The sequence below is a fragment of the Ursus maritimus genome, unplaced genomic scaffold (genome assembly GCF_017311325.1).
Source record: "Ursus maritimus isolate PB19 unplaced genomic scaffold, ASM1731132v1 scaffold_9, whole genome shotgun sequence".
NCBI classification, from domain to species: domain Eukaryota; kingdom Metazoa; phylum Chordata; class Mammalia; order Carnivora; family Ursidae; genus Ursus; species Ursus maritimus.
The window spans coordinates 38,548,787-38,572,754 of NW_024427107.1; positions in this window are offsets into that span (position 1 = coordinate 38,548,787).

Here is a 23,968-nt window from a genome sequence, read left to right on the forward strand (position 1 = left end):
ACCTGTGCATTCTTTGAGAAAATAAATGACCACTTCCAGTATTATTTGCAGAGCTGTGCATTTCCGGAGTATTAACTTTTGTCTGTTCTGCTTAAAGAACACTGGTTATTGGATTGGTTAATATGTGTGGTCTGTCATAAAGGATAATTTTCAAATTTAAAACTGAATTATTATATTTGATGCTTTTCTTTCCTAAACTTATACAACAGTTTTCTCTCCTGATATATATTTGCAAGATCTTCAACAGCTCTAAGATATCTACACTACAGTTTCACATTGGGAAATACTCATGTATCAAATAACAATCTTTGGAGAACTCATTATGGCATTTTATCTTCCAAACATGCAATGATTTACATCTTTTCTATGTAAAATTAAGAAAATAGTTGATATTTTGAAGGTGGTAAAATTAAACTAAAATTAAGAAAGAAGTTGATAGTTCAAAGGAGCAAAAGGATGTAGAGACTTGGGGAAGTCTAGAACAGTTTTTTAACCATTCACAGGCACTTTCAGAACTTGGTTTCTGCCCCAACACCCATTTCCATGTCATGTTTCCATTAAGCACTAAGAACTAAAAATGAAGTAATTATGTCACAGCAGTGTAATCCAATCCAAGGAATCATGCATTCTTATTTCAGTAATGCTTCTATGTATAAATATTTCAAGAATAAAGATTATTTTTGTGCTCTCTGGCTCACTAAAACTCAACAACTCAAAGTATAATATTTACAAGAAAGAAAAGTAACATTTTGGGCCAGTATTCACAGAGCTGTCTCCTAGATAAGGCATTAGGATGGGAAACCTCCAGCTTCACCTCCATCATCCTGGAAACTAAATGAAGAAAAGCCCTACTGCCAATTCTGTCTCATCTTGATCACTGTCCAATCCCACCCCAGCAAGCTATGTTTCACACCCCATTTAGAGCACGGTTGGAGGGGCACCCAAAGATTTGGAAGTAGACTCAAAGCTTATCTCAACTCTCCAGACATCAGCAGTGTGAAAAACGGGACTTTTTAAAATAACGTTTCCTGTTCTTCCTGCTTCTGGTCAAGCCAAAAATTCCATGGGGACCGTTGTTCTCATGGAATTTTGGCACCTCCTCTGGAAGGCACAGCCAGAATCTGGACGCACAGAGGGATGTGGGAATTGAAACCGATTGAAAAGTCTCAAATCAGGACCACAAAAAATGTGAGGGGAAACACATCTAACAGGGCTGGAGTTCACAAGAACACTGAATATATGAGTGTAGTTTCCCTAATGACATAGTTGAAGTCCAGCCAACCTCCCATGATTCACTCTCAACATGGGTCTTCAAGTCAGCATATATGGGACGTCCACATAGACTCACAACTAGCGACTTCTCGTTCAGTCCAGTCTCTGGGGGGGGGGGATTTAAGATACTCTTCACAACCAAAGATTTTGCTTACTTACAGTGAACAGATTGAATGGCACACAGAAAGAATAGTAAATGTAAAAAAAAAAAAAAAAGGACCTTTTTTTTAAGAAATGATATTGGGATTGGAAAAAAACAAAATTTTTTCTATAGAGACAGTATTTTTCAGAGCTGCTCGCTAGTACGCTGATTTAAGCATGCAAGTATAATCCTAGACGTTGATAAAATCCAGTAAGTGAAATGTACACTTAGCATACTAATAGTTACCTGAAGGATGCAAATGCAGAGAAATAAAACTTTTCTTTTTTATTTTTTTGAGGTATTTCACAAATTTCCCCCAATCACAGAAATTTTTGCTTAAAAATTCTATTGTATTAACGGTCATTGGTTTATAAACCAATTGGTTTATGAAAGCACTGGTTAAGAGTATCATGGGAAACATATATTTTTAACAGCCCTTTTTGTAAAGACTGTGTTTCGGTTTGAGTCACGTCGTTTCCATCATTGAGGAGAATGTGCCGCTGGGGTATCTGACTCACGGCATGGTGTTTTAGCAAACCAAAGTGTGAGCAAATACTCCCAATGCCAACGTGAACACAGTGTGGGCTGCCGAGGGTTGAAGCACTCTTCCAGGCATTCGACCCACATAAAAACTGCAGCATCCTGACATAATAAATAAATAAATAAATAAATAAATAAATAAATAAATAAATTGGACATCTTGGTTTTGATGGGAAAAGGGACTTTGTAAGAACCAAGGGCAATACTTGAATTACTGTGAAAAGAATTTCAAAACTTTAATTCCCATAGGTATGTGTACTTCTTATCAGATGCAACCTTTACATGGATGATAAACTTCTTAAATTAAAAAAAAAAAATTGGGTTGTGAGTGTTTGGAACGAAACTATTCTCTAACCGCTAGGTCTTCTACAATTGTGCTTAGAATATTTTTAAAGCTTATTGATAAATAGGTGTCTCCCCCCACCCAAATAGTCAAAGTCCAGAATGTAAAAAAAAAAATTGGGTTGTGAGTGTTTGGAACGAAACTATTCTCTAACCGCTAGGTCTTCTACAATTGTGCTTAGAATATTTTTAAAGCTTATTGATAAATAGGTGTCTCCCCCCACCCAAATAGTCAAAGTCCAGAATGTCCACACCGGACTTTGTTCCTGCCAAGATAGGAGTTCCACATGACGATGTAGAGAAGGCCAAGAACAGAGCAGCCACTATATATCCTTTCCGGATGAGACCACGACCAGCATGTCTGAGACAAAGCAAGAAGGACGCTCTGCATCTTGTGTAGCTGATAGGTTTATCACACTCAGGTGTCAGACCCACAAATAAGTCCTTCAAGAGTTCAAGAAGCAAATTTCGAATCATGCCTTTACCACTTACTGGTAACACAAGGCATCAAGAGAAAGGGCGAAAGGTGTGGTTTTGGAGTAAGCCGCCCTGGGTGTAAATCATGTGTCGTCCCTCATCAGCTGTGGAACCCTCAGAGAAGTGACTTAGCGTCTCTCTGGGCTTCAGATCTTCATCAGTGAAGTAGATATAATATGTCTATGCCCTAGATTTGCAAGAAATTAAGTCAGAGGGTCTATATCCACACACACACATTCATGTGTGTAAAGGCATCCAGGCATATTTAATTATCTCCTGGACATGCTAATTGGTCAATAAATGCTGGTTGAGATGCCCCTCTCTTCCCTTCTGCCAGAATATGAGCCACACTGTCGTATCATGGCCAGCATTAATGTGAAACAGAAAGGCCTTTACAGTAGGCAGGAAGTGTATTCACTGTGACTCAGAATCATAGGAAAAGTAACTTTTTCACTTTTAAGTTGCCTCCTCCTGTTCTTAGGCCCTCATTCTTGTTAGTTGTGGGGGAAACGTGTGGTGAGTGCAAGGAATGCTGGTTCTTGTTTGATGTGGGAAGATGACCAAGTGGGCCGTTAGGAATACAGCCACTTTGCGTAAGTTTTGGTAAATCATTAGTCAAATAATTTATAGTGTATTCCTTATTAGGGATGTTTTTCTCTTAAATGGTCTCTCCTTCCCAATTTAAGAATGACACCTGGTTATGATCAGTTTTTTTATCTTACCATGACAGGGACACGGCCCCTGTTCCACTCCTGTCTCCTGCATACTTTTTGGTGTACTTTCTTGGTACACCCAGAACACCCTTGACCTGATGGTGGAAACACCACATACAACATGATTCACAGAAGATGGGTAAAACTTCAGTTTACTATTTAACAATCATATTCCCAGTTTAGCACTCACATTCTGATACTCAGCAGCAGTGACAGACAATTCCAGGAGAATGGGGCAGCTGTTCCTCTGTATACGAGAGCGTTACAACCACCGATGTCAGAGTATCTGAAGAGTTTCTCTCTGAGTTCTCTGTGCACAGATGTGCCCTCTATTGAAAAATCCTGAGAGCTATGGATTTTCTCAAAAAACTGCTGCCATGGACCGTGGATTTGGAAGTATGTCTCATGTACCAAGCTAGAAGACTTCTTTTCTTGGACTAGTTCTCTGACTAGCATGGCATCAGGGCTAGGTCCTTGGATCGTCAAGAGGTGTGAGAGACATCAGGCTAATTCTCTTCACTGAAGGACCTCTTTAACCAACAGAGTAAACAGGGAGTCAATCTACCATCTGGGAGAACCATGGAGCTGTCTTCTGTGTAGGTAGAGTCCCATGCATTCTGGCTCAGAGTTCATGACTCAGGATTTTTTGCCTCAACCCTTTGTCTTAAGACAGCCTCACACCTTCCTATGGCAGCCAGGAGCTAACCGAGTAACCTGAGGGCAACCGCAAGCCAGCTTGCTCGTCAGGACCATTTATGAGTCTCCTTGCTCGTCCTTGATGGTTGCCCATTTCTGTCCCATCACCATGTATACGAGTATATTCACATCCATCTTTCATATCTTAGACTATGCTTTTGGTTTCCATTGCCTTAACTGTTTGACTTTATTTATAAACTTTTGTTAAGACTCCCCTCTGTGGCTCTTTTCACTTCAGGTTTGAGTACATTGGCCAGTACATCCTGCTTCGGCTGGGCCTTGGGTCTCAACTCCTAGCTCTGTCTGCTGCCTGGTACCCCGCGGACAAGGGAGGGTGTGTGTCTCAACCCCAGGAATTCAGGCAACAAAATGGTACCAATTAAATTCTGATCGTCTTTGAAATATACCGGAACATATGAGAAACAGTAATGTGCTCCCAGACTTGACGATATTTGTCTATTGCACGTCGTATTAGTTTTTGTTGTTCTGAATTACATTGAGGTTATATCTTCAGGGAGCAATTGGTACAGCCAGGCCTGAAAAGGAAAGTTAAAGGAAAATAAAAACCAAAGGCAAAAGGAAGTTAGATGAGATGGAAGTACCACAGGGGCTCAGAATTCGAGGAGGAGCAAGGCACTGGACTTCCCTCGCTCTCAGGCATAGTTGGGTGGAACTAACATTTCCAGAGCACCTTCTAAGTGGCAGGGGCTTCTCTGTGGTGTCTCAGTGAATCCTCCCGCAACCCTGGGCAAGCCAAGGGCTTTATCTCGAAGGAAACTGAGGTTCAGAGAGATTAAGTATAATTTGTTACATAGCAGGTGAATGCCAGAGCAGAGTTTCGAATCTACCTGCCGGAACGTAGCCCCTCCTGCCCCCACTACCCCTTCCACGATTTTGTACCCTGGGGAGAAGATAACAGACAGAGAACCCTTCATCCACATCAAGGTCCCTTGCTGTTCGCAGATGGATGATTAAGCCCACTTGCCTTTATTTTCACTTGGGACACGTTTCCTTTCATGTAGGGGCAACCACGCTCCGCACTGTAGTATTTATTGAGTGCCCACATCTGTACAACACCTTGCTACCAAAAGGAACAATAAAAGGCAAGTGAAAATGACAAAGGCCCTGCCCTCTGGAGCTCTACAATCAAGACCAGATGGGTGAAAGGTCTGGGAAGGGGGACCCAGCCCTCAAGTAAGTGCTGGGCAAGCTGAGCATGAGTGGAGGTCCAGCATCAAGGTGATCCCAGCGTGGGGTCGGCCTCCACTGAATACACGGAGTCTCCCTTAGGGACCAAGTGGCTGAGCTTGTGTCAGCGGGAGGGAGCGAGGCTGGAGGGTGGGGTGTGCTCATTCTAAGAGGGACAATGAGGATCTCCCCAGCCTTCAGGCTGCCCCGTCTCCGGACTCATCCACTAGCACAAGTTACCTTCGATCAGTCTGAAGCAAGGCCTTTCGTGAGCTGCACATTAGTGAGTCCGTCAGTTCCTCTAGTATTTTGTGCAGCTATTAGGCCACTCACTGTATGTGTGTGTCGAGGGTGTTGGAGGCAGGCTTCCAGCCACACAGACCATCCCAGCGCGCCCAGCAAGGGAAAAGTGACTCAGACATCTAGTTCAAAATTTTTACAATGTTTCAAAGTAAAATGAAATCAAGAGCGGAGAAGTAGTCAGATGTTTTTCCGCCGTCCGTAAGAAAAAGGCGTTTCTTCATATTTCAAAGCCTGGGCCGTCCGTAAACTAGTATAAATTGCTGAGCTGGCTTCTTTCTGTTCAACTTATTAAATAATAACATTCTATATAAGGAAAGAAAGTTGCATAAAATGTAAGATGATGCATGAAGTGGATAAAATATGTTTAGACTATGTCTGAAGGCCAAGAAAGTAAAGAGGGAGGGAGGGAATTTGCTGGAGGGACTTCTATTGTAAATGCATTAAAATCTGAATTAATGGTGATACTATCCTAGCAATGACATCACACGATGACTGTAAAATCTAAAAATGAGAATGGTTATTTTCAGAAAATTTGAATGTTTGTCTTGCGCACAAGCTTGCAGACTAGTATTGCATACATCTTTATGGTACCCTTGTACAATTGCTACTCTAGTGGAAATTTCAGTTCCATGTAGACCTAGGAATTTAAAGTATTATTTTCTGTCTTCTCAGTAGACTTTTCCTTTTCAGAGATGCATTATTCATTTATAGTTTATTACTCGGAGAGAAAAGTACTAATAAGAAAACTGTACCTGTCCAGTTTCAACGTCAGACTCTACTGAGAAAATCAACTCAGAGCCCAGCTGGTCTGAAAATCTATCACATTTTTTTTCTTTTTCTTTCTTTTTTTTTTTTTTGGTGGATATCATCCTGGGCATTGTAAATCGTGTATGTGTACTATATAATTATATTGTCCATGGATTTATGCAACTCTGTTGCATATTTCATTACTTTTTCTTGGTCTACTTATTAAAACTACATTTTACATGTCTAATAATGCAATTCAAATTGTACCAAATATGAAACACTGACATGAGGCATAGGGAAATGATGCCTGAGCAATTTAACCCGATTCACTGAAGGACAGGAGAATTACCTTTATTGTAATGAGCTATGGAGGGTGGTTCCGGCTGCTTTTTCACGTTCGTGATTCTGCTATCCACCTTTCTCTCGAAATCTAAAGCCCCTGTCAGCTCACACGGAAAACTTGGATGCGTTTCATACTATCATGCTCTCATCCAAGGGAAGGCGGTGGTGAAGGGAAGGAGGGGGGCTGCTTGTTGGTTTACAGGAAATCCGAACACCCATGGGATGCTTTTCAGAATCCAAACAGAGTTCAACACATAAACATTCCACGTAATTTGTTGTTTCCATACATCATTTGCCTCTTAAAAAAAAAAAAAAAGACTGAAAAAGAATTTTTTAATGTGTGACTACAGTGACAGAGAGTGGGTGCCAACAGCTCTCTGGATGGCTTTTTATCTCATTCCCTTAGTGAAAACAGTTAACTAGGCACTGGTGAGAGATTCTGTAACTGCACAACACAACGCTGGCGCCAACGCCAAGTGTGGCATGCCAGATGTGTGAGTACATTCTGGAGCACTGCATCAGCAGCTCCAAAGGCTCGCCATAGCCATTAATCTAGAGACCTCTGGGAGTTCCGGGGAGCGCTGTAAAACCCGGCCCTGCCAAGGCTGCATCAGATAAAGCCATCAATGCATTGTAAAAAAGACACAAAACCTATTTCATGGGCTGCACTGATCAAGCAATTACAATCATTGACTACATTAAGCAAAGAAACAGCGGGGTGCCCTATAAAATTGACTGCCAACTTGAATAATCAATAGACTCCATGTAGAGTAAATTAAATAACTGAAAAACTATTTGGAAAAGCTGAAGTTAAAAAGCCAATCAGTAATCCCTCATCCATGGCAAAACAATCCTGCTTCCAAAGATCCTTTAGTTTTGTTTTAATTCTTATCTCTGGGAACTCCTGGGACAGAGAGCTTGGGGGGGTGGCGGGGGCGGGGCGGGGATTCTTCCACCTCTTTTATCCTTCTCTTTCATAACTGTACATTTAATTTGAATGTTATTTATAATCAATCGATGGGCTCTTCCTGTCATCTATAGCTGAGTGCACAATCAGAGCAGGAACGTTTGTGATTGAAAGTCAACATTCTGACAAGAGGCATTAAGGTTTGACATGGTTCATGGTTTAACCTGGGGCTTACCATCCCAAGCAGGGTTTTTTGTTGTTGTTCTTCCATATTAGAATAATTTGGAATCGGGGGCTTTTTAAGGATTCAGTTTTGGAGACAATAAAGCCATAAATGTAAGAGACAGAGCTACGTAAAAGCTTTTTGCAGGTTTTTGCGGATTTACCTGGACACCACACGTAAGAGAGTTTAGAACGTGGAGCAATCATGATGAAATTTCACGTTTCCCTCTCCAGAAGCTATTTTTATCCTTTTTTTGCTCCACTGAGAAGTGACAAGACACGTTCAGAAAAATTAACATTAATTTATATTTTACATTGCTGGTGCCTTGAAAAGTTTGCATTATCTTGCAAAAAAATTATATATTCATTCACACACACACGTTTGTTTGTTTTGTTTCGGGCTAGAAAAAAACCGCCATCTATGAACAATTTCTCTATTGTCTTAATAGAAAATGAAGGAGAGAAAAAAATGATGGAAATGTGAAAATGATTTTTCCTCATAAACAAACAAACAAACAAAACAAACCATTTTTTGTGAGTTTCCTTCATGTTTAAAATGTAACGCTAATAATTCCAGATCTCAGAAGCCAGGTTAGCTGGCAGCAGTATGTATCTGGATGTGAAAATGATAGCATTGGACGGATTACCAGTACCTATGTATGCTTGACAAAGATATTTTTCCACCGAAAGAGAAAAAAATATATTTAAAGCCATTATGGCAGAGACAATACAATTTTCTTTGTAGTCAAGCCTGTTTCTGAAAACAATATGTAACAGTAATAGTATGAAGACACCCACGACACTGATGAATACGTCAGTAAGCAGGCACTATTGCTGCGCCCACTGAAGATAAGATCACCCTTTTATTATGAATGATTTGCATATTAACGAAAATAATATCGAGGTATATTTAATGTGGCATTTGAATTAACTCTTAATGGCATGCACGTTCTTTGGGGCCAGGCTAGTGAATACGCTGCAGGATGAGTTTCGAAATAATTGTCACTAGCTAGGCTTTGTGAACCTAGGTATCTAGAAAATATCTTCATGGTATTATTTTTAACACACTGATGTGTTTTATAGAGACTCCTACCGTGGGACACAATAAATTAGTTGTCAATAAACAGCTTGTTTTAACAACACCCTGCTTCCTTCCCTATTAAGTCTATTAGGGACAAAAAAAATCCTCTGAAATAGTGTATTTAATGACCAAACTTTATTTTTGAAAAAGCTGCACAAGGAGAAGGAGAAATATGATGAACTAAAAATGATTATGTGTCACAATAAAATTCTCCAACTTGTCTGCTGATGAGATGATAATGTTGCCCATAAAAGCAGGAGGAGAGAAAGTGCTGCTGAGCTCTTGATAAAATGTCCTATTGAAGCCTATTGTATTTACTTCTTATTAGATTCTGAACTCAAATAGATCTTGATTGTTGAGAGCTTGGGTATTTAAAAGCTTTAAGATCATCAATTACATTACTCATAATTTCCACATCTGCCTTTCCCGCTGCAATTCAGAGAGAGAGAAAGACTATTATAACAGCCTTCCTGCAACTTGATTACTGGGAGTCTCTGTTACAATGTGCACTTGAAATGCTGTTAAGATGTGAACTTAACTGCAATTTGCAGTTTTATGGAACTACTCCTACGTGGATAGCTTTTGGTAATAATTGAAATAAAATGGCAAAAGGCCTGCCAAACGAGCAGGGAGAAACAGAGGGCCACCTGAAAACCCAGACCCTGGCAGGGCAGCCAGGGAAGCTTTGCCGTTTGGAGCTTCACGATCACAATGAGCTTGGTGGGAACGAATGTGCATTTTTACTTAAACAAAATAATAATTAAAATGGCCATTATGTAATTGAACAGCAATTTGGTTATGTTTATGCTGGGTAGAAGCGGACTGTGGGGAGTAAGAACCTAGAGAAGGCTCGTTGTCAAACGTTGCCAAAACAGCACAATTTCATTTTTTTTTCCCCAGAAATACTTTGTTTCTTAACTCCTGATGGGGAGGATGTCTTGCGGGGACTTTGCACAATCTCCTGAATGCTTGCTACGTATTTGAGGTTCAGGTGTCCTCACAAGAATAGTTTAAGATAACCAATTACCTTTAATAAAGCAGTTCAAAACCCAGCACCGCACACGGACGGAGGTTGACTTTGTCTCATGGGATCTCCCACCAGACCCAGGAACCGAACAAGGGAGGGCTACGTTCAAGAAGTGGGAATTCCAGGTCTAATTTATGATCAAAATTCTGTATTTGGTTTGGTTGTGGAGACAGTTTTTTAAGGCATAAGTTTACACTACACACGCACACACACGCACACACACGCACATACACACACGCACGCACACGCACGCACACGCATGCAGAAATACGGAGGTGCTTTCTCAGAACAAAAAGACAGCATATTTGAAAGTACACTGCAAATCTTGGGAAAGGGGGAGGGGACAACACTGAGGAGGTATTTCTCTAGAAATGACTCCTCCTGGGGAAAAATGTAGTCTCTGCAATTTTACCTTTTCAGTAATGCTTTTCCATAAATAAATCTTTTTTCTCTCTCTCTGACGAATCAGCTCTGAGATCACAATCTGAGCAAATCTAAGGTCTCATCACCTAGCCCTGAGACACAAAGGAAGGATGCATTGGTTCTTGACTATTCCTACGGAATCTAGAATATTTTACCGTTCTTTGGCTAAAGGTTTTCGTCAGCATTTAATCTGCACGTATCTTAAAGCAATTAAGCAAAGACAGAAATTGGGTCAAAATATTTTGAGATTTTTCCATTAAACTCATTTACTATCAAGAAAGAAAATTTTCCACTCTGGGTGAGCTCTATTTCCTCCTCCCTCCAAGAAAAACATAATAAGAAGAAATAATTGATGTCGCTTCACCTAGAAGAACAACAGTTTACGGGTCCCGTGACAGTATTTACATGTTCAGAAGTATACGGAGCGTGTGTGAGAACTGATCCAGGTAGAGTGTAAAGTGTTTTCAATAGCTTCTCCATAAAAATAGACTTTTAAAATGTGTTTCTGCACACACCGTTAGTAGATTATTCAGAACGATCACAAACAAAAGGAAGAACTGCCTTGGCAGGAACTGCTTTAGAAAAGTTTTTAGTCACAGAAAAGAAATAGACACGTGCTTAAGAAGAATTTAAGCACTGGTGTTGATCTCTAGCAATGAATTTAAACAAAAAAAAGTATATATATAAGTACTGCCCCAGTCTCATTGTGATGCTAAGTTAGAAGTATCTAGTTTAGGTAAAACCCAGAACTCTCTCAGTTCCTAGCATTGGGAGAAAAAAATATTCACCTGCAGAATTTCTTCATTCTTCCGTAAAATCAGGGCTACCCGGCTCATGACGATAATCAACTTGACCCTTAAAAAGGAAGCCAGTTCCAGGGTGTACGGTTTTCACTACTCTTAGGCCTCTTATTCTTTGCCCATCTTCCCTCGAGGAGGCAAAAAGGAACCCAGCACTCTTACATGCAGTTCGAGCTCTGTGACGTGCTCGGAGAGCGGAGCTTTACTACAAGAGCTGGCGGGTAGCGGACAAGCCTTGAGCGCACGCTGCACTCTCTGGCCCGGGGCGTGTGCGGCAAGAGAGCAACGCACAGAAGGGAGGTAAGAGAGTCCGGAGCAGCGGGCGGAAGGGTGTGTCCCGACCAGCCCTGGACCAGGGGTAGGGCTCACATCCTGCCTGATGTTTAACACCCTGTCGTGATTTTCTATTCGGTCTGTCACTTTCTTCACCACTGACACTATATTGGTGTATTAACTAATTGGTATTAACTAATCAACACAGGGGCTGTGCTCACTGAGGATGAATTACCCATTTTGGCCTAAAACCTGTGGCAGGACACATACCTCTGAGGACAAATGCAAAAGAAAAGGGAAAGGACTGCACAGCACGTTGATAATGGCATCCAATTTTATTATCAAGAAACTACTGCCCACACCAATATGTGCCCGCTTATTCCCATCCTGAAGTGTTCGCGGTCCACATCTGGCAAGCGGCATCGGGGCTGTCAGTTTCCAATCAGGACTGCAAGAAAACTTTAAAGGAAATCTATTTCGATCTCTATTCTGATTCTTGAATTTCTTGTATTTAATTCCCTTCAGTGGTGGGCCTTTTCCCCACCCACCCCTAATACAAGACAGCTTGCTACTGCTCTGCCTGCAGCTTCCTCTGAGAACTGGGACTCGCAGGGAGTCCCTCTTCATAGCCGACCCAGACTTTCCCCGGGGTCTCCATTCTCCCCCGGAGGGTCACACACACACAGGTCAACTTGTCCTTCCTTATGTCCGCCTTTCAGGTGTTGATAAGCACGACCAACTCTCCATCAGAAGGGACTCTTCCAAACGGAACACTCGGGATTTGTTCTTTGAACAACTGCTCGTTACATGATTTTAGGGCCACTCAGCCTGTTTTGCTTATTTCTCTATTTGCTTCAGTTTGTCTACATTTTTGCATGCTTCTTAATTTTATTCACTTTTTTCCTTCTCTCTCCCCTTTCTTTCTTTCTTTCTTTCTTTCTTTCTTTCTTTCTTTTTCTTTCTTTCCTCTTTCTTCCTCCCCCCCCCCCAGTTAATGTTTTTTGAGGTCAGCTAGATTTCTATAAATATCGTTACTCAAACTATGGCAGGAGGCATCTGGGTATACGTGGCCGCATGACCCCCAGGATCAAAATTGTGACATTTTGTAGAAACCGTTATAGAAAGTGAGTTCCCAAGTTGAATTTAAAAAGAGAATATTTGCTAATGTAGTCGAAAAAGACACAGGCTTCTGAGGCTAACGAACCTGGTTCAAGATGTGCTTCTATCGGGGCACCTGGGTGGCACAGCGGTTAAGCGTCTGCCTTCGGCTCAGGGCGTGATCCTGGCGTTGTGGGATCGAGCCCCACATCAGGCTCTTCCGCTATGAGCCTGCTTCTTCCTCTCCCACTCCCCCTGCTTGTGTTCCCTCTCTCGCTGGCTGTCTCTCTCTCTGTCAAATAAATAAATAAAATCTTAAAAAAAAAAAAGATGTGCTTCTATCACTTATTAGTTATGTTGTTAAATCCTTTTGAACCTCAGTCTTCTCTTGGGTAAAATGGGACTAATGTCCATTTTGCAGGATTGTCTTAAGGGTTAGAAATAACGTGAGTCAAGTGTCAAAAACAGAGCGTGACAGATCATGGGCAATCTATAATACAAACAGCTTCTTTTATTGCTCAGGAAGTGAAAGAATTGCTCCTAGAGAATGTTGAATAAGGATGTAAAACTGGGGAAAACCAACAGAGGTGCCGTCATGAAGAACTGCTAACACCAATCACACATGAGGTGGGGCTCTTGTCCACTAACCATGAAGTTGAGCCCGCCATAAATCATCTCACAGCAATCACTCCGCTGACCTCACACAGCACCAGCACTTTCTAACTTACAAACTTGCTCTGCATTTAGCATCAAGCATACAAAGGTGAAAAGACCATAATCGACTTTCTCTCCCCAGAGCATCCCCCGTCCTTCAATACTGTGAATTTCGCATCAGTTTTTCTCATCAGCTTAATAACACTTGATGAAGCAAGGTCTTCAGCCAGGGCATTTATTTTATTTAATTTTGTTGCTTTTGGGTTTCTTCTCCCCCCTCTTGTTTCTGGGCATGGGAATACATTCTGATTAAAAGACTTCAATATGAAACATAGTGAGTACTTGTTTTTCTTTACATAACACAGCTGAGAAATAATGATATGGCTATTCCAGTGCAGAAATACTTCCTACCCTATCAATATTCTTATTAAGAGTAATAATAAAGCAGCATGTCATGAGACTATGTTGTCACAGATTCTTACTCCTGTGTATTTTTATCTCCTCCATCCTGGATTCCTTACACATGGCATGCTGAGTGTAACATTTCTGGGCTGCTAAAAGACAGTGTCAGATAAAATTAGTTCTCTCGACTCTGTGCCATAACAATGTCTATAGAAGTGTATTATAGTCTTTATTTAATATATTAATATATTAACTGCATATGTGTCTTTATAAATTTTAATGAAAGCCCTAATGCATTTTGGAATCCAGAAGCATGTCACTGAAGATAAAAAAAAAAAAACAAAAAACCTTCATTCTGAATGAAGTCTCCCTTAAATGGAAAGGAAATAAGGATGTATAGCCCCACTCAGAGGAGCTTTTACTAGAAAGAAATGGAAGGAACTTGTTTTCTGTACATAAGTTAAGGCCTCTTGGGAGGAAGCGTTTGATTTATATCCATATTCAGTTGTGTTTGTGACTCTGTGTGTGCAGACGTGTGTTAGGGGTAGGGTAAGAGGTGACACTGCAAAACACAGAAAAAGAGAAATGGACAAGGGAGGAGCCATCACTTTCATAAGGGTGAAGTTTATAAGGGCTCTTTCTCAGAGGACCAATGAATGATCAAATCAAAGGAGAAAGTTCTACGTGAATGGCTAAAACGGATGCTGCCCTTAACTCTGTATTCCCCAGGTGGCCGGCACTAAAAATCCTGGGAGGGGCCCGAGAGAGAAAAGCTCTCCTCTTCAGTGTGTGGCAAATAACTGAGCCAGTGGGATAAACAGAGCTGAACAAGTGAACAAACATAAAACCCAGCACATTACACCCCTCCTGGCCTCAGGCAAAAAGCAGCTAATGAAGAATATGATAAGTGAGCGTGCCTCACATTTCCATTCTCAGCTCTATCTTCCCAGCTCCCCTGGCTCTGGACTACATGTCCTCAGCCCTCCCTTCATCTCCAGCTTGAGACTACAGTTCTCTAAGTCTAGAGTAAGGAAGTCAATGTCCCAAACGGATTGAGCTTTGTTTTTTTGGAACTTCTTCTCAGGCTTCTCAGCCAGGCCTCTAGGGGTGGTGACATCTAGCTTCCTGAGAATGCTGGATGATTATACAGCAACTCAATTGATATGAAGGGGTTAAAACAACAAACCCAAACTTTAAGCCTTAGGGCAATGCACCAAAGTAGATTCCCCCTATTCCGCTAAACAGTCAAGCAAAAATTACTTCTAAAGAAGTATACTAAAGGATACTTTTAAGAGAAAATCTTTGAGATAGCATTTATCATAAAGAGTGCTGAGGGCGCCTGGGTGGCTCAGGTGGTTAAGCACCTGACTCTTGGTTTCGGCTCAGGTCATGATCTCATGGGTTGTGGGATAGAGCCCCACACTGGGCTCTGTGCTCAGCATGGAGTCTGCTTGAGATTCTCTCTCTCTCTCTGCCGATCCCTCCCACTCACAGGCATGCTCGCTCTCTTTCTCAAAGAAATAAATCAATCTTTAAAAAATAGTGAAATATCAGATGCTTATAATTCTGTGCAACAGTGGTTGGTATAAGTTGGCATTCTGAGACATTCCCTTGCATTTTAGAGAAATTACTTGGGGGACAACCACTGATGCACTGAAAAGAACATAGGCTTTGAATTGAGACTTTCTCTAGCTAACTTTGTGATCTTGGCCAAACTACTTACTTTTTATGAACTTTGATCCCTTATCTGTAAAATGGCCATTACAGAACACAGATTGTAAGGATCCAATAAAATTGTATGTGCAAAGCACCTAGCATCTAGCATATAGACATGATATGATGACTGTCCTCTCCTTTCCACTGCCCACCCTACAGTTGTTTTGTTCTATGAATTTGTTCAGTAACAGCAACAAAATGTGAGCAGCAACAGAAGTATACATTGTTGGGACTTTTGGTTAAATATGGTGGCATGAACATATGCATTTGTATTTCTGAAACCCTTTAAAAATTACTGTAAAGGAATTTTCAAAGTATAATCTCACAGGTACAAAGGGAACAGGAGGGAAGGTGAAAGTAGATGGGAATTGTGCTGGAACATATAGAAGAAGAAAATAAATGGATTAGAAGTAACTGATTCAGGAGACCAAAGAAAGCTGAACCCCAAGTGCCATTAGAAAGGGGTACCAAGGAAAAGCAAATTTATTCATGTAAAAGAAAACCAGAAAAACGAGGGATCAAGGCACTGGCTTTTTCTCCTAGAAGATAAGGGTGAGAGGTGAGGTGACCTTAGGAACGTTACCTGGAAGTCTGAATACATACATAAGAAGCAGTTAGACTCTCAGATCCTGCTGATCCCCCCACCTTCTGCTGCACCCCATCCTCCACCCTGCTAAGAAAGCACAGGCTTATTCTCTGGCAAATACCATATGAGTTCACTTATATGTGGAATCTAAAAACCAGAACAAATGAACAAACAAAAAACAGAAACAGATTCATATATACAGAGAACAAACTGGTGGTTGCTAGAAGGGGGTGGAGAATGGGCAAAATAGGTGAAGGGGATTGATAGGTATAAACTTCCAGTTATAAAATAAGTAAGTCGTGATAACAAAAAGTACAGCATAGGGAGTATAGTCAATAGTGTTGTAATAATTTTGTATGGTGACAGATGGTGACTACCTTTACTGTGGTGAGCACTTTGTAATATATATAATTGTCAAATCACTATCTTGTACATCTGAAACCAAAATAATATTGTATGTCAACTACACTTCAATCAAAAATAAATAAGTAAAGTGCACCTGGCTGGCTTAGCCGGTAGAGCATGTGACGCTTGATCTTGGGGTGGTGAGCTTGAGCCCCACATTGGGTATAGAGATTACATACATACATACATAAATATGCTCTGAAGAAACTAAACCACAGAGTCACCAGAGTCTGGATCTTAGGCACAGTAGAGCGTGGAGTCATGTGCCAAGGTGAAAACAGAAAGAATAAGAGAAAGTAAATACATTGTACAGTGAAGCTTCAAGCCTCTTCTCTCTGTTTTGCTCCTAGTAAATGGGCAGCCAAGCCTAAAGATGGAATAGAGGAGAGGAGAGCATTCATCTCTGGAGAAACTGTTAGAAGAAAAAAAGAATTTGAGATTCCAACATCTCAAGTTCCCATCAAAATGGCCAGAAGTCCTCCTAACCATCCCACAGTGAAGTTCACCAGGTGACAAATGCTCTTTGCACACACAGATCTTTCAAAGTGGCTTCTCAGTGACTTGGTATTCTGAATTAGTGGATTGCCATACATCAATAGGCATTCATGGGATGCTTCTGACAAGAAAGATCCAAGCTCAGATAAACAGATAAGGAAATTTGTATGAAACAGATGCAGCGCAGGGAGCAGGAGAAAACATCCAAAATATCAGTAATTATATCCTTAGAGAATTTATTTTTGTACAGCAATTCAGGAGACATTAAAGAGTGAACAACAAAGGAAACACCATTAGCTTCAGGACAACGCAGGATGAACAAGGGTAGGGTACTAAAAACAAGTCAGCAAACAACAACAAAAACTCACAAGGGACAAATCTGAGCCCGAGAAAAAGTTTTAAGTTGAAACAGAAATTTGAATAATAGAAAAGGAAATCATCCTAAAAATAAACCAGGAAGACAAAGTAATGATGAATTAGAAAAAAATAGGGAGAAAACCAAGAAGGATGTTATGAAAAACTAATAAAAGAAAACTTCTGAGAATGGAAGGACATGGAATTTCAGATTGAAATGGCGCATGAAATGCACAGCATGTCGTATAAAAATCTGCATATAAATTATTGTGGGTAAGAAAAAAAATCAGAAAAAAAATCAGCAGGATATATTGAAAGAATTAGAAAACTGGATGACCCCAGTGTACCGTGCAAGATTGAAAGCTAAAATGCAACAGCATTCTTATTCTGAGCAATGAGAATTTTCTATGTAAAATTGTATACCCAGCCAAACTAGTTATCAGTGAGGGTAGGTAGAATAAAGATATTTTTACAGAAGTAAGATCTCAAAAAATAAAAGCAACTCCTGTATGCTCTTTACCAGAGAAGGCACAAATAAGAGGAAGGCATAGGTTTAAGGAAACAAATGATGACTCAAGAGAAACTTGCATCAACATAAGAAAAGAAGAGAAACTCAGGATGATTGTGAAAAAGTCCACGATGACCTAGGATAGGTTTTCCAGACTAGAAGAAAGAAATGAAGGACTTCAGCAGGATTGCTTCCAATTCAGAAAAATGAATTTGAAAGAATATATGGTGGAGGTTTTTCGTTTGATAAAAAGTATAAAGTTAAACCCTTTATGGTGAAATGCAACTGAAAAAAAATCCCTATATCTCCAGGAAAACAAAAGTTGGACAGGAAAGGAAATATAACACTGTGGTTTTCAGCTGTGAATAATATCTATATATTTACATTTAATGATATTTATAACATTTATAACAGTACCCCAAATCAAAATTTAAATGTATTAGGAGGATGGGCAATGGTAATTCTACATGTGGAGACCATATGTTGGGAAGAGGGCTAAATCTTTATTATTCGTAATAGGAAGTCAATAGAAAATGTCTAAAATTGATGAATCAATAAAAAGTAGAATAATCATATTATTAGAAATAAAATTATAAATAGCCAAATGAGTTGAAAATTACTTTCTGGGTAGCAGGAAATGAGGGACTGGAAAGTCTGCAGCAGGAGATTCTGTTGCTTTTCACTAGAAACCATGTACATATCTTCAACATACGATGGGGTTACCTCCCAGTAAACCCACTGTAAGTTTAAAAATATCATTAAATCAAAAACACTTTTAATACATGTAACCAACTGGACCTAACAGCTTAGTTCAGCTGACTTTAAATATGTTCAGACCACTTACGTTAGTCTACAGCTAGGCAGAATCATCTCCCACAAAGCCTATTTTGTAATAAAGGGTCAAATATCTCGTGTAAATTATTGAACGCTGGACTGAAAGTGAAAACAGAAGGGTTGATGGGTGCAAAATGTTGTGAGTGTATTGTTGACCCTCATGATTGTGGGCTGATGGGGAGCTACGACTCAATGCCCAGAATCACAAGAGAGGATCTTACCGTATGAGTATGGTTTTGACTGAACGTGTATCGCTTTTGCAAAAGTTGAAGTTGAAATATCTTAAAGTTGAAAAAAAATAATAAAGTTGAAAAATCTTAAGTCTAACCATCGTAAGTCAGAACAGTGTGTAATACTCTGAATTTTAGAACTGTGGTAGAGGCCTTTGGTGGCCTACATCACACCTGCTCAAACCAAATCTCCTGTTGGCCATTTCTGATGCACTCCTGATGCTAATGGGGTCTATCTCGAGCAGATTTTCTGCCCCAGTATCCTCTCAAGAGCCGTAGGGCCCACTGGAGCCACTGCACAACAGCATCCTTGAAATGCAAGTGATGGGAAACAAGGACCCCAGGTCACCCTCAACCAATGGGGGATAGGAGTCAGTGCATGAATCTTCCAGCCTTCCAGGCTTCAGACAGACAATTCTGGAAGATACTGTTGATACTTCTCAGGAGATGCTGCTGGAACTGACCTTCTATTTGCAGTCCTGCTGCCCACAGCAGTGACACCTATATTCTGTCTTCTATACTTACTCTTTTCTCTTTTCTGGCCACACTCTCCCTGCTGTCAATCCTGCTTCCTGAAGTCACCTCCACAGTAAACTACGTATGTCTAAGTCCTTCTCAGCCCTAAGTACGGGAGGATCCAAACAAAATAAAAAATGACATATATGAGATGTCATGTTGTAAAATATAATAAATAATTTGAAAAATCAGGATAGTGCATAGCTATGTCTTATATGTGCTTTAGGATAAATAAAACACCTGTATTGATATTATAGAAAATATAGGTAATATAGAAAATATCAATCAACATGTTTGTATGGCTTGGAATTTCTGGCTACAGTCTTATATATTATAGTTTCAAAATAATTGTCTTAAAAACAGAAAGGAACTTGAGAGACTTTGGGAAATATTTTAGATTACTAATAGATCTCTGATGATGACAAAGACATTGATATTGAATATGCTGGTGAGAAGTTAAATTGTGTCATAACATGTTAGAGGAGATTAACATATTTTATAATTGCTAATTAGCACATTATTTAACACAATGTGTGATCTACTTAAATAACTACATTAATAAATTACATATACTATTATGCAATATATATTATGTATAATAAATGATTTAATACATGAAAAAGTATGCTTATTGAAGTCTGTATATTTGAAGCAAGTAACAGAAAGTCACTGCCTTGAACTGAAACGAAGTTTTTACTCCAACACAGCATTTTCCATCAGCTTATAAGCAACCTTGGCAGGGTAGATGACTATGGGATATAGAAATAAACTAACCAGACTGACAACAGAGCAATGTAGAAACAGGGCAACCAAGGACTTGTACCCTGAACTATCCTGGAGAAGGTTAGTTGGCAAATCAAGGAGGGGGTAATTTACATCAATATATCACCCAGAGATTATTACAGCAAATTATTTGAAGTGGTTGAATGATATCTCTGGGCATGTGTTAGACTTCACATACATATTGTTGCTAAAACTCTTTCTTCCATAACCCCCAGAATACCTCTCCTGGCTTGCTTTTCACTTCTTTGTGTGCTATTCCTGAGTCTCCTTTCTTGGAGCCCTGTTCGCAACTTCAGTGGAGTTGTTCTGCAGTGTCCTGGCTCCCCCCGTGTGCTGCCTCGTGGCAATCTCATCCTTGGTTTCAATTGCTTTAGATCAATAATTCTCAGCAATAGCTGCACATTAGCAACACCAGGAGCCCCTTTAAAACCTACTAATGCCTGGGTTCCACCCTCTCTGGACCACAAATTCTGATTAACTTGTTCTAGGGTAAGTGATGTGATCTGAAAGTTCTCCAGGTGATAATCAACAGCTGGGTTGAGATCCATTCATCTAGATGTTGATGACTCATAAAACTTAATATCTACTCTCTATTGAGCTTCAAGTCCATATTTCCAAATGCCATCTGAGAGGTGGCATAGGGTGGTGATTAAGAATGTGGGGTTTTATGCTATAATGGGATCCTTGCTTCGGTGATTGTGTGAACCCACACAAAATACTTATCTCCTTTAAGCCTTTGTTTTATCATCTGTGAAATGGGGTTAACAATATCTACTCATAGAGTAGTGAGGATTGAATAAAATGATTTTTGTAAAGCACTTAGTACAGTATTTGGAACATAAAAAGTGATTTAAAAATAGAAGTTTTATTTCTTGTGTATGCCTCTCAGGTTCTGCAATTTTAGTATTTTCAAAATACATTTGTAAAAAGTGTTCACTACAACAGTATTTTTTTTATTTTTTTATTTTTTTTAAATGTTTTTTTATTATATGATGTTAGTCACCATAGAGTACATCCCTGGTTTCTGATGTAAAGTTCGATGATTCATTAGTTGCGTCTAACACTACAACAGTATTCTTAGTAATAAAAACTTAAAAATACTGAGTGTTCAACAATGGGGAATTGGCCAAATATAATTTAGTGTATCCATATGATAATGCACTATCTTATGAGCCTATTAAAATATTATGGTGTTGGACAACATTTATTTACTTTGTAAATATTTTACTTTATAAAACAGATAAATAAAACATTTATTTTACTTTGTAAAATGTGTGTAATACATTATGATATGAAAAAGTGAGTTACGGTTCTATTTACATAAAACGGAAACAAATGAAGAAACAAAACCCTCTACATCTATGTGCACACATAGTGCCCCCCAGCAAATCTGCACTGATGATAGTAGTTAGGAGGTAGGAATCAGGGGGATTGTCTTCCTTTGCGTTTCTTCTGTGTACCCCAAGTTTTCTGAATCAAGCATTTACTGCTTATTTGAAAAAAAGTTTTTATAAAATAAAAAGCAGAATTGATGTCTTGTTCTTTTGCTAAAACTTGATTTTTCTCTGTTTTTGAGTTTAGCTGGTTGAATCCCAATCCACTCAGTCCTATAAATTAAAAACCACAGTTTCTCTCTGTATCTTCCTTGTCAGCTCACTTCCTCGTCAGCCACCACTTGTCTCTTTGCTGACCCCCCTTCTTTTTCCCCGCCACCTCTGCCTTACTTACCTCGGGTCCTCATCACTTACTGCCTGGTCAACTGGAAATTTTTCCAAGTATCTTTCCCTTTCCAGTCTTTACTCATTCTATTGCATCACCTCTCACATCTATTTTCCTAAAAATCAAATCTGATTATATATTCCCCTTCTAATAAATTTTGCTGATTCCTGTTGTCCCCTAAATAAAGCACAAACATCATAGCATGTTACATTGGACTCTTCAGGAGCTGGGAGCCATTTCAGCCTTACATGTTGCAAAGCAATGACCCACTTGATGCTCTGTTTGTATTAAACCCTTAAATGTGTGATTCCTAGGAATAAGGCCTTGCCATTGTTCATAGTTTGTTACTGCGTGAAATAGCCTCTTACTTCTCTTTTGACCTGGCAACAGCCATTTTGTATTTCTGCACCCAGCTGGGTACTGCTTTAAGAAGCTTTCTTTCCTTGCCTCTCTGTCATCTGTTTTGGTGTCATTACTGTTTCCAAGTTAGATTCACCTTGTGTATTCTTACAACCTTGTTTATAACAAAATATGAGCAGATTTTGGTTTACAGTGTTCATATATTCTGTCAGTATTTGAGCAGTTCTGCTTACGTTATGATAGGCATAGTATAAGATGGTGAGAATGAACAATGTGTAAGATAGACAAAGGCCATGTCATCATGGAACTAAAATATTGGGGAGGTGGGGGATGGAAGAGAGCAAATAACAGATTATAATATATGTCATTCTTTGGGTGTTTTGAGACCCAATTCCTAATATGTGGAGGGTCTTTCCACACCACCCATAGGCAGTTGTCTGGGCACCAGTGGGGTTTCCTACAATTCACCTCAATTTTGACACTAACTACCTGGAGATAGCATCAGATTCCATGGCTTAAGGGGTCAGTTCTACAAGACTGCTCCCCCCTAACACACACACACACACACACACACACACACACACTTCAGATGCCAGTTGCAAGTCTAAGTTGTTACCTGTGCTTCTGACCAACTGTCTATAATTCAGAGGTCCCCCTTCCTTGGGTTCAATTAATTTGCTAGAGCAGCTCACAGAACTCAGAGAAGCCTTTTATATCCTAGATCACAGGCTTATTATAAAAGGACATAACTCAGGCACAACGAGATAGAAGAGATGCATAAAGCAAGATATGGGAAAAGGGGGTGGAGCTTCCATGTCCTCTCTAGGTATGCCGTTCTCTTCAAATCTCTATGTTCACCAACCCAGAAGCTCTCTGAACCCTGTCCTTTTGGGGTTTTATGGAAGCTTCATTACATAAGTATGATTGATTAAACCATTGGCCATTGACAAACAAACTCAATCTTCAGCTCTTCTCCCCTCCCTGGAGGTTGGGTAGGAGGAGTTGAAAGTTCTAACCCTCCAATCACAAGTTTGGTTCCACTGGCAACCAGTCCCCCATCCTTAAGTTACCTAAGGGCTTTCCAAAAGTCACCTCATTAACATAGCAAAACACCCCTTCCTTGCTCTTATCAGTATAAATTCCACGTGGTTTAGGAGCTGTGAGCCAGGAATACTGGATGAAGACCAAATATATATGAGAAATATATATGGCCATCTGAATGACCAAATAATATATTTCTTATAGATGGCAATATTGCAGCCATGAAGCAAGTCAACAGAGTGAAGTATTAGTGCGCCGGCGTAAGGGGCCACCTTCTGTTCGGGCAGTCCTCTCTGATGAGGCAACTTCTGAGTTGGAATATGAAAGATGAGAAGAAGCCAACTATTTCAGGAGCTAGGGAAGAATAGTCCATGCAGAATATGTAGGCTGAAGGCACCTAGACAAGAAAGAGCATACCGGGCTCTCAGAAAATAAGATCAGGATGGTAGCAGCTCATTTAGAAGGTGGAATATGGAAGGAGATGAAGCTAAGAAGAAAGTTGGACTTTGCAGACAATGGAAGGATTTGCATTTTACTTTTCAAAGAATGGAAAACTATTAAAGGGGTTTTAAGTGGAGAGGTAATATGTTCTGATTTTTTTTTATGAAATAGGAAGACCGTCCATAGTCCTATTGATATAGGATGGCACCATGCACTGGAGAGGTGGCACTGGGGAGCTGAGGAGAGTTAATTGATTTGAGATATTTCTTGAAATAGAAGTGACTAAGTCTTCTGACAAACCAAATGATAAAGGATAAGAGTCTTAGACTTG